The sequence below is a fragment of the Castanea sativa genome, chromosome 7 (genome assembly GCF_040712315.1).
Source record: "Castanea sativa cultivar Marrone di Chiusa Pesio chromosome 7, ASM4071231v1".
NCBI classification, from domain to species: domain Eukaryota; kingdom Viridiplantae; phylum Streptophyta; class Magnoliopsida; order Fagales; family Fagaceae; genus Castanea; species Castanea sativa.
The window spans coordinates 12,177,207-12,189,552 of NC_134019.1; positions in this window are offsets into that span (position 1 = coordinate 12,177,207).

A 12,346-nucleotide genomic window follows, 5' to 3' on the forward strand; every position below is an offset into this window, starting at 1 on the left:
TAAACATTGTTCACAAATATGGCACCTGCTTAGAAGCTAGTGCCTTTGGAAAATACTTAGGAAAATACTTTTGATGTGGGATGAAAACGCTCAGACCGTCCCTGGACAGTCATCACCTCGGTAGCCGTCCAGGAGTTATCCTCAGGACGAGGGTAACGGACAAGGACGTCCAGAGGATGATAGCGAAGCTACATCCTTCGTCTAGGGGATGTGCGCGGCCTGCCTCGAGAGGACTCGTCCACATAAAGCTTTGTGGACGAGTATGCTACACTTGGAATTATCAGGCACACTCGACGAAGGAATTACAGGACGAGGAGATCATACTTAGAAGAATCTCCGAATATAATGTGACAATCCCTTATCCCACGCATAACCGTCATGTATCCGTTGTGAAGTAGAAGTGTAACTCCTAAACGGTTATGGCAGTTACGTTTAATCCTCCTTGAATCCAAGAGAGGTTCCAATTTCGATAACCGTTCATGAAGGCACTATATAAAGACTGATTCAGACAAGGCAAAGGTATGTGAATTTTACTCCAAGAAAGTTGGAACTCCAAAAACATAGTGAGAAAAACTAACTTTACCATCGGAGGGTTTTTGGCCGGCAGCCCCGGTCGCCTTTGATTGGCTTTTTTTTTTTCTTCAAGCCACAGAGAGAGCAAGTGGTCCTATCAAATCCGAAGCATCCAGCCTACTGATTTTCTTAGCATCATCAGTTGGCGCCGTCTGTGGGAATAAGACACTACTCAGTCCTTTTTGGTTCAATCGTATTTTGTTGTAAAAAGTTGTTCTATCCCAGACAAAAGGCTGAATGGTTCGAACAAGATCAAGGGCTACCAGCCTAGGCCATTAGGAGAGTAGGGATGCATCCAGCAATCCCCTTCGCGATCGCAGATCAGCACCTGTAATGCAACCGCCTTTTATTCAGCACATACAATCCATGGCTGCCGCTATGGCAGAACTGACACGTCAGAACCAGGAGTTGAATAGGGAGATCAACCTCAGGAGGCAGCGTCAAGAAGGGCACATGGAGGGAAGGGCCCCAAGTCAGGAAGAAGGAGGGGAAAATGTAGAGTCCGGAGATCAAACAAGGGGTACCACTTCAAGAAGGGTGCCGCACTTGGAGAAAGAGATGGACCAGATGAGAAAGGCCATGGATGAAATGAGGGAAAACATGAGGCGAGCGAACCCGGTGGATGATATGGTTCACCAAACGGACTCCCCCTTCACAGCCTCCATCAACAGTCACCCTTTACCCCCGAAATTCAAAATGCCTTCTTTAGACTCATATGACGGAAATCGCGACCCTTGCGATCACATTGCAACTTTCAAGACGACCATGCACCTGCAAGGAGTCCCAGACGAGATCATGTGCAGAGCTTTTCCCACCACACTCAAGGGACCAGCGCGAGTGTGGTTCAGTAAGATCCCCCCAAACTCAGTGGGATCATTTGAAGAACTGAGTAAGCTGTTTGTCAACAACTTCATTGGAGGACAGCGTCACAAACGTTCCTCCTCTAGCCTGCTGACTATAGAGCAAGGGGACAATGAGAGTTTACGATCTTTTATCACCCGGTTTAACAGAGAAGCCTTAACGGTGGATGAGATGGATGACAAGCTATTGCTGGCCGCTTTCCACAATGGGATCAATTCTGACTTGTTCATTCATAAGCTCTACGAGCAGGAACCACAGACTATGGCCGAGCTTGTCCATTCGGCCCAGAACTTTATGAATGCTGAAGACGCTATCATAGCCAAGAAAAGAAAAAGGGTAGAACGCTCGGAAGTGGGCCACCATCGCTATCCGGATCAGGGACCTTGTCCAAAGAAAGTTCGGGTAGACGAGAGAAAAGATAAGGATGGTAAGAAGGCCAGTTCCTCCACGAGGAATCAGCAATACACGCCCCTGACTATGCCATTAGAGCAGGTTCTTATGCAGATCAAGGATGATCCGTCCTTGAAGTGGCCGGACAAAATGAAGGGAGACCCCAACAAGCGTAATAGGAGCAAGTACTGCCGTTTTCACAGGGACCATGGGCATGATACAGACGAGTGCTTTGACTTGAAGCAGCAGATAGAAAATCTCATTAGACAGGGAAAATTGAGAAACTTCCTTGGACGAGACCAGAGAGATGAGAAAATGAAGGCCAAGATGGAGGAATCATCACGCCCCCACTAGGAGAGATAAGGGTAATTGTAGGAGGAAACTCGACGGCGCAGTCGTCCAAGTCAAGGAAGACGTACCTGAAGGTGGTGCAGAACATCCAACTGTCTGGACGACCTCCTAGGACGAGGGAGGTAGACCAACAAGCCGTTACGTTCATGGACGAGGAGGCAGGACGAGTTCACCACCCACATGATGACGCGATAGTCATCACCCTACTCATCTCTGACTATACGACCAGGAGGATATTGATAGACAATGGCAGCTCTGCAGACATTCTCTACTACCCCGCATTCCAACAAATGAGGCTAGGACGAGATCAACTTCGACCAGTGAACTCGCCGTTGGTAGGATTCGGAGGAATGAAGGTGCAACCTGTGGGCACCATCACGTTGCTAGTGGTCGTCGGAACGTATCCGCAGCAGATAACCAAGGAGGTAAATTTCCTCGTTGTTGATTGTGCATCGTCATATAATACAATTATTGGAAGGCCAACTCTGAATAGCTGGAAAGCGGTAACCTCTACCTACCACCTGTCCATCAATTTCCCAACCGAGCACGGAGTAGGCCAGGTACAAGGAGACCAGCTGGCCGCCAGAGAATGCTACTTAGCTATGCTGGCCACGGACGAGCACATGCAGGCGATGAGTATAGACGGAAGAAGGGTCGTGGCCGAGCCCACTGAAGCATTAGAGGACGTCCCTCTGGACGATAACCAGCCCGAGAAGTCTACTAGAGTTGGGGCGGGCATGGAAGAGGGGGCAAAACACGCTTTGATTCGGTTTTTGAAGGAAAATCTCGATGTCTTTACATGGAGTCATAAGGACATGCCTGGCATTGATCCGAGCGTCATTACCCATAGCCTGAACGTGTGTCCCTATTCGAAACCAGTGCGTCAGAAGAGAAGAGTTTTTGCTCCCGAGCGAGACAATGCCATTAAGGAAGAGGTGCAGAAGTTGGTTGCCGTGAAGTTCATCCGAGAAGTTCACTACCCAGACTGGTTGGCGAACGTAGTCATGGTCAAGAAAGCCAGTGGCAAGTGGCGGATGTGCATGGACTTCACTGATCTAAACAAAGCTTGCCCCAAGGATAGCTACCCATTGCCGCGCATTGACCAGTTAATGGACTCGACGGCAAGTCACAGGATACTTAGCTTCATGGACGCTTTCTCAGGGTATAACCAGATTCAGATGAATGAAGCAGATCAGGAGAAGACCTCATTCGTCACGAGCCAAGGGTTGTATTGCTACAAGATAATGCCATTCGGTTTGAAGAACGCGGGGGCGACCTACCAAAGGCTGGTTAACCACATGTTCCGTCCTCAAATCGGGCGAAATGTGGAGGTTTATGTGGACGACATGCTAGTGAAGAGCCAGGACGAGGATAAGCATCTGGACGACCTTCAAGAGACTTTTGATACGTTGCGACGGTACCACATGAAATTAAATCCCAGCAAGTGTGCTTTCGGGGTTTCATCGGGTAAGTTCTTGGGATTTATGGTATCACACAGGGGAATTGAGGCGAATCCGGATAAAATCCAGGCGATAATGAACATGGAACCACCGAAAAATATCAAGGAAGTCCAGTCTCTTACTGGACAAGTCGCCGCCCTCAACAGGTTTGTATCGAAAGCTACTGACAAATGTTTACCATTCTTTAAAGTCCTTAGGAAGGCTTTTGAATGGACGGACGAGTGTCAAAAGGCCTTCCAGGACTTGAAGACGTATCTAATGACGGCACCACTGTTGAGTCCGTCTGTACCTAGGGAAGAGTTGTACTTGTACTTGGCAGTATCCCCACACGCAGTAAGCTCAGCGTTAGTCAAAGAGGAGGGGAAAGTCCAGAAGCCGGTCTATTACACAAGCCACGCGATGAGAGGGGCAGAAGGACGATACCCGATGATGGAGAAACTAGCCTTCGTATTAATAACGACTTCCAGGAAGCTGAGACATTATTTTCAGGCACACGTCATCAACGTCCTAACAGACCATCCCATAAAAAAGGCGATGAGCAAGTTGGAAGCTGCTGGACGGCTAGTGCAGTGGGCCGTTGAGCTTAGCGAGTTTGATGTCAGGTACCTCCCAAGGAGTACGATATAGGCGCAGGCGTTGGTAGATTTCATCGCGGAATTCACCCCCAGCCAGGACGACCTGAACAAGGGCGAAGGAAATGAAATGTGGGAGATTAATGTAGACGGATCGTCCACACTGTATGCAGGAGGGATTGGAATTGTAATGAAGTCCCCTGAGGGTGACAGGCTGGAGTATGCGGCCCGTCTACAGTATCAAACTACCAACAATGAGGCTGAATACGAGGCTCTACTCAAGGGATTGGAATTAGCCAAGTCCTTAGGGGCAGAGTCGTTAACAATCAGAGGAGACTCTCAACTGGTCATTAACCAAGTGAATGGGATGTGTGAGGCTAAGGAAGATCGAATGAAGAAATACCTCAGTAAAGTGAAACGCCTTGCACGAAAATTTTCAGCCATAAGTTTTATTCAACTTCCCAGGGAGGAAAATGCGGAAGCAGATGCCTTGGCAAAAGCCGCTTCGACAGGGGTCATAGACGGGTGTGACGACATCCAATATATGCCGAGCATAGACATTCCTGACATACAGCAGATAGAAGGAGGGGAGAATTGGATGAGTCCGATAATGATTTATCTCAAAGATGGAAGGCTTCTAGAAGACAAGGATGAAGCGAGAAAGTTAAGGGTCAAGTCAGTCAAGTATGTCCTCATAAATGAAGTGTTGTACAAGCGAGGTTTTTCCCAACCTTACTTAAGATGCTTGGCTCCCGACGAGTCAAATTATGTTCTAAGGGAAGTTCATGAAGGATCGTGTGGAAATCATTCAGGGGCAAGGTCCCTTGTCCATAAGATCGTCCGTGCCGGCTACTATTGGCCAACAATGCAGGCAGACGCTAAAGCCTATGTCAAGGTATGTGACCAGTGCCAGCGTTATAGCAATGTGCCTAGACAGCCATCAGAATACCAGACCCCAATGATGGCCCCATGGCCCTTCGCACAGTGGGGGTTGGATATCCTGGGTCCTTTCCCCGTAGGAATTCGGCAGATGAAGTTTTTGGTGGTGGGAATCGATTACTTTACCAAATGGGTAGAAGCCGAGCCTCTTGCAGCAATCACTCAGCAGAATGTGAAAAATTTTGTGTGGAAGAATATTCTATGCAGGTTCGGGGTACCCAGGGTGTTAGTATCCGACAACGGACGCCAATTTGACAACGCACCCTTCAGGGATTTTTGCAATCATTTCGGGATCAAGAATCACTATTCCTCACCCTCCCATCCACAGGCCAATGGACAAGCAGAAGTAGCAAACCGATCCCTGCTGAAAATCATTAAGACTCGGCTCGCGGGGGCAAAATGGATATGGCCAGACGAGCTACCAGGTGTTCTTTGGGCCTATAGGACGACTGCACGAACTCCAACAGGAGAGACCCCTTTTAAACTAGCCTATGGAAGTGAAGCTGTCATACCAGCGGAGGTTCATATGGCAAGTCATCGAGTGATGGAGTACCGGGAGAAAGACAATGGGGAACAACTTCGCCTTGACCTCGATCTTGTTGACGAGGTAAGAATGAATGCGGAGCAAAGAACGGCAAGGTACAAAAATCTTATGGCTAGACAGCATGATGCCATGGTAAAACCCAGACGGTTTGGTGTGGGGGACCTTGTTCTCAAAAGGGTCTCCCTGGCGACTAGGAATCCAGCTCATGGAAAACTGGGACCCAATTGGGAAGGACCCTACAGGGTAATCAATTGCAAGAGGCAAGGGTCTTACTACCTGGAAGCCCTGGACGGGCGGAAGTTAAAGCATCCCTGGAACGCGGAACATCTGAGGAGGTACTATCAGTGATGAGCGGGGACGAGGGAAGTCAGTGGCAAAATTACAGTTGTGATTTGCGTGTTTGCTTATATTTACTTTTGCTTTTACTACTATTATGGTGTGTTATGAATAAAAGTGCACTAGTTCTTAAACTTTTGCACTACTTACAGACTAGCTCATGAAAGAAGATGCTATGTACTTGAGTATCTTAATAAGGCACTAGCTTATAAGCAAGTGCCAAGTTTGTGAACAACGTTCATGTAATAATATGGTTTGGATTTCTTATGTATTTGAATTCTAGTTTTCCTGATAATATCCACAGACGAGGCAAAAGCCTTAGACAAGTAAAATCTCGGGACGAAGGCAAGCTCATCTAAGATTTCCTTTAAATGAGGATAAAGCAAAGAAAAAAATGCTAAGGCATGCTCGTCCAATCTTCTTTTTAAAAAAAAAAAAAAATGAGGACAAAGCAAAGGGAAAAATGCTAAGGCCTTCTCGTCCAAAGCTTTCCTTTAAAAAGGATAAAGTAAGAGAAAGAAGCCAAGGACTGCTCGTCCAAAGCTTTCCTTTAAAAAGGATAAAGCAAAGAGAAATAAGCTAAGGCACACTCGTCCAAAGCTTTCCTTTAAATAAGGATAAAGCGAAGAGAAATAAGATAAGGCACACTCGTCCAAAGCTTTCCTTAAAAAAAAAAATGCTCGTCTAAGACTTTTCTTCAAATAAGTATAAAGCAAAAGGAAAAAGGCCAAGTCCCACTCGTCTAAGAAGGAAGAGTAAGCATTAAGGTATAGCATTCCAAAGACGATCACTTGTCAAGACGAGAAAACATAAACATTATGAACTTCTTGCGAGAAGTCGAGTAATAATGGCCTAACGGACAAGCAAAAGTAATGCAGTCATCATCATCGTCTTAAGTGGGTCGTCCATAAAAAGATAGACGATCATCCAACACTTAGAGCGTTGTTTGAAAGACAATTGCATAAGTAATAACATATAAGCTCGTCCACACAATATATAACAAATAAAGAAGACATTCTTTGGCCTAAAGAGGGTAGACGGCAATCGTCCAAAAACCCTTACAAAATAAGTATTAAAAGGCATTGTGCATAAATTCGTCCAGAACACTCTAGACGAGGTAATCGTACTTGAATACATTTCAAATTCTTAAATACATCTTAAATAAATAAATAAAAAGAGAAAGGAGAAAAGAAGAAAGCTAAACAACAATAACAATTTCTTCAAGAGGAAGGGGCATCAACGTTGGGGTCGTCCTGAGCTGGTTTGGTGGAAGCATCGTCCTCGATGTTGACATCGTCTGAGCCTGTGTGGACGAGGGAACTTGTAGCAGCAGCAAGGTTGAGTTTAATGGTGCTAAAGTCAACTTCAGGAAAGTTGTCCATAGCGTCCATTCTAAAGTCCTCAAACCCTGCTGCGTAGTTTGTATCCATCAGGTCAGTGAACTCTTTGGACGCTTTGAATTCCTCCACCACCTTGTCTTTAGCTTTCTTCAGAAGTAGACTCAACTCGTCGTTCTCCTTTTGAAGAAGTTGAAGACGTTCGTCCTTCTTGGCAGTGTCGGACTTCAGCTCCCCCACCAAAGCCTTGAACTCCTCAGCCTCGTCCTTGGCCTTGTTCGCCACCTCTGCCCACGTCCTACAGTCGTTTTTGATCTCTTCTATTCTTTTCTCTAGAAGGATCCTCGTCCTGTCCATCTCTGTGGCCTGCCTGGACGCAGCTATGAACTTGGACATTGCCTACATAGAAGAATAGGAAGTTCAGATGATAGAAATAATATTGGGCAAACATGGACAAATCAAGACGAGGCAAAGATGGTCACCTTGAAGAGATCGTGGACGCCAGAGTGCTCAAACTCTTTCAAGGACATGTTGTAGCACGCAGCTACGTCCTCGCCTTTCACAGCCTCTTGGAATCGCTCCCAAGCCAGATCCTCGCTCTCCAATAAGTTAGTAGAAATCCCTTGAGGAGGCTGGGACGAGTCAGGAGCAGGAGACTTGGACGGAGTGGCACTAAGGGGCGTGGACGAGTCAACATCAACGACCAAGACGGGCAGCTGGGAAGGAAGTTCAGGCCTAGCAGTTTCAGGCCTGGACGACCCAGACTTAGCCTTCTTCCCCCGACGACTTGGCAAGCTAGCCAAGTCCACATGCTTGGACAAGCTTTTCCTTTTTTCTCCAGAGGCAGGACGAGGCTGGGGCTGAGGTTCAGATCTCGCCGCCTCGTCGATCACTTCCTTCCCCTTGTTTCCCTTCATGGTTGCCATTCCTGAAAAAAAAAAATATATATATGAAATGAAAAAGTGCGAACACATACATACAAATAAATAATAATAATAAAACAAAAATGGAAAAGACATATCTTAAAGAGGAACACTCACGTCTACGGGTAGTTAGCTCGTGTGCTAAGGCGTCGACGGACGGTTCAGGGCGAGTCCCCACTTGTGTAGACGCTTAAGGGTCACTAACGAGTGAAAGTCTCGTTCAGAATGTAGACGGGCCCTGTGGACGCGATCACGGTGGAACTTGCTCACAGAAGGTCGTCCAACGGCTAGAAAGGAAAGAAGGAAGTTAAGGTTAGGCCATCGTCCAAAGAAAAAGTACAATAAAAAAGAAACAAAAAAGAAGAGCATAACATACCTTCTGGACGAAGGTTCCCTATGTCTCCAGTATAAGGAGCAAACGAGTCTCTACCAATCTCAACAGGATGCCCCGCCCAGAAACTAGAGACGAAGAAAAATTTCGTCTTCCAGTTTCTGTCAGACGAGGGCAAAGACTTAATCAGTCTACAGTCATTGCTCCTGGCTGTGAACTGATGGAAGCCTCGAGATTGATTTATCTCGGAGGGTTTATAGCAGTACAAGAACTCGTCCACGGTGATAGGACGGTCCCCGTCAAACACCTCCATCCATAAGACTTGCATGGAAACAATTAGTCTCCATGCGTTGGGGTTAAGCTGACACACTCCCAAGCCCAGCTTAGTGAGCAATTCCCTAGCAAAGGCATTCAAGGTAAGTCTAAGCCCCCCTAACAGATAAGCTTCATAAACACCTATCCCAAAACGAGGTTGGCAACACCATTCACCTCGGACAACTAACCTAGGGTTTAGATCATCAGGAATTTGAAACCAACTCCTAAAGGAATCTAACCTTCTCTCGTCCGTCCTAGAAGGAACCTCTAGAGCACAACTATATACGGTTTCCCGTTCGTCCAAAGGGGAGGACGGCGGGGAGCTCGTCGAGGTGTCAGCCCCAGAGGCTATCCTCATCCTAATACACTCCTGAAAGGTTTCTGTAGGAATCCCAGGAACACCAGATGTGTATTCCTCAGTTGTGTGACCACTACTACTACTACTGGCATTACTGGAAGTATCACAACTAGAGTCGTTGTGATACTCGTCAATGGCCTTGACCACACTGTCACTAGACGAGCAGGAGGCCATTGACAACGTCCTAACACTTAAAACGGAAAGCTAGAATGAGTGTAGAGAGATTACCTGGCTCTAGACGAGGGACACTAAGGACACTGAGGATATTCTTAGACGAAGCGATGGACGAGAGTGTCAAAGCAGAAAATTTGAAAAAGTGAAAGGGGCATGGGAGGGAAACCACTATTTATAGGCAGAAAAATCTCGATAACCGCAACGACGGAACCAATTAGAAGGCGACACGTGGCGCATGCCTCGAAGAAGTAAACTATTTGACTAACCCCCTATGGATGTGCGACACGTAGCGCGTTTTGAAATCTGTCGATGCGTTGCATAACTCCTGGACGAGGGGCAACTGATGTGGGATGAAAACGCTCAGACCGTCCCTGGACGGTCATCACCTCGGCAGCCGTCCAGGAGTTGTCCTCAGGACTAGGGTAACGGACAAGGACGTCCAGAGGATGATAGCGAAGCTACATCCTTCGTCCAGGGGATGCGCGCGGCCTGCCCCGAGAGGACTCGTCCACATAAAGCTTTGTGGACGAGTATGCTACACTTGGAATTATCAAGCACACTCGACGAAGGAATTACAGGACGAGGAGATCATACTTAGAAGAATCTCCGAATATAATGTGACAATCCCTTATCCCACGCATAACCGTCATGTATCATTGTGAAGTAGAAGTGTAACTCCTAAACGATTATGGCAGTTACGTTTAATCCTCCTTGAATCCAGGAGAGGTTCCAATTTCGATAACCGTTCATGAAGGCACTATATAAAGACTGATTCAGACAAGGAAAAGGTATGTGAATTTTACTCCAAGAAAGTTGGAACTCCAAAAAACATAGTGAGAAAAACTAACTTTACCATCGGAGGGTTTTTGGCCGGCAGCCCCGGTCGCCTTTGATTGGCTTTTTTTTTTTTCTTCAGGCCGCTTTTTTTTCTTCAGGCCGTAGAGAGAGCAAGTGGTCCTATCAAATCCGAAGCATCCATCCTACTGATCTTCTTAGCATCATCAACTTTTACATACATAACCTCGTCTTTCACAAGCGTGTTTGTAGACGGTGCAAAAGTTTAAGAACTAGTGCACTTTTTATTATTAAAACACACCATAGTAGTAGTAAAAACACAACAGTTTCCATAGCTATAAATTTGTCCATAGCTGCAACCTCGTCGTTGGAGAATTTTGTCCAAGCTTATTACTAATAATACCTCCTCAGGTGCTCCACGTTTCAGGGATGTTCTAACTTTCGTTTGCCAAGAGCTTCCAAGTAGTACAACCCCTGCCTCTTGCAGTTAGTTACCTTATAGGATTCTTCCCAATTGGGTCCCAATTTTCCATAAGTTGGATTCCTTGTTGCCAAGGAGACTCTTTTGAGAACAAGGTCCCCAATGTTGAAGCGTCTGGGTTTTACCATGGCATTGTGCTGCCTAGCCATATGATTTTTATATCTCGCTGTCCTTTGCTCTGCGTCCATCCTTACCTCATTAATGAGATTGAGGTTAAGACAGAGTTGCTTTTCATTATCTTTCTCTTGGTATTTCATCACTCGATGATTAGCCATATGAACTTCTGCAGGTATGATTGCTTCACTTCCATAGGCTAGCTTGAAGGGGGTTTCTCTTGTCGATGTCCTCATAGTCGTCCTATAGGCCCAAAGAACACCTGGCAACTCATCTGGCCATATCCCCCTTGCCCCCTCGAGCCAAGTCTTGATGATTTTCAGTAAGGATCGGTTTGATACTTATGCTTGTCCATTCGCTTGTGGGTGGGAGGCGAGGAATATTGATTCTTGATTCCAAACTGTTCACAAAAGTCCCTAAAAGGTGCGTTGTCAAATTGTCGTCCGTTATTAGATACTAGTACCTTAGGTACTCTGAACCTACATAGGGTATTTTTCCAAACAAAATTCTTAACATTTTGCTAAGTGATTTTTGCAAGAAGTTCGGCCTTCACCCACTTGGTAAAGTAGTCAATCCCTACTACCAAAAATTTCATTTGTCTGGTTCCTAGGGGGAAAGGACCTAGGATATCCAGTCCTCACTGTGCAAAGGGTCATGGGGCCATCATTAGGGTCTGGTACTCCGATGGTTGTCTAGGGACGTTGCTATAGCACTGACACTAGTTACACACCTTGACATAAGCCTTAGCTTCTGCTTGAATTGTAGGCCAGTAGTAGCCTGCATGGACGACCTTATGGACTAGTGAGCTTGCTCTCAAGTGATTCCCACATGCTCCTTCATGGACCTTTCTTAGTACATAGTTTGACTCGTCCTGAGCCAGGCATCTTAGGTAGGGCTAAGAAAAGCCCTGCTTGTATAGCACTTCATTTATAAGGACGTACTTCGCAGCCTTAACTCTCAGTTTCCTAGCCTCGTCCCTGTCTTCTAGGAGCCTTCCATCCTTAAAATAGATTATTATTGGACCCATCCAATTTTCTCCTCCTCCTATTTGCTGTATATCTAGGAGGTCAATGCTCGGCATGTATTGGACTTTGTCACACTCGTCCATAACTCCTCCTGCCGAAGCTGCTTTCGCCAAGGCATCTGCTTCCATATTTTCCTCCCTCGGGAGTTAAACAAAACTTGCTTATTTAAACTTCTGGACAAGCCGCTTCACCTTGTTAAGGTATTTCTTCATCCAATCTTCCTTAGTATCGCACATTCCATTCACTTGATTGATGACAAGCTGGGAGTCTCCTTTGACTATTATTGATTCCACCCTTAGGGACTTAGCCAGTTCTAGCCCTTTGAGTAGAGCTTTATATTTAGCTTCATTGTTGGTGGTTTGGTACTATAAACGAGTTGCGTACTCTAACTTGTCATCCTCTGGGGACTTAAGTCTGACTCCAATCCCCCTACATATAGTGTGGACGATCCGTCAATATTAATAATC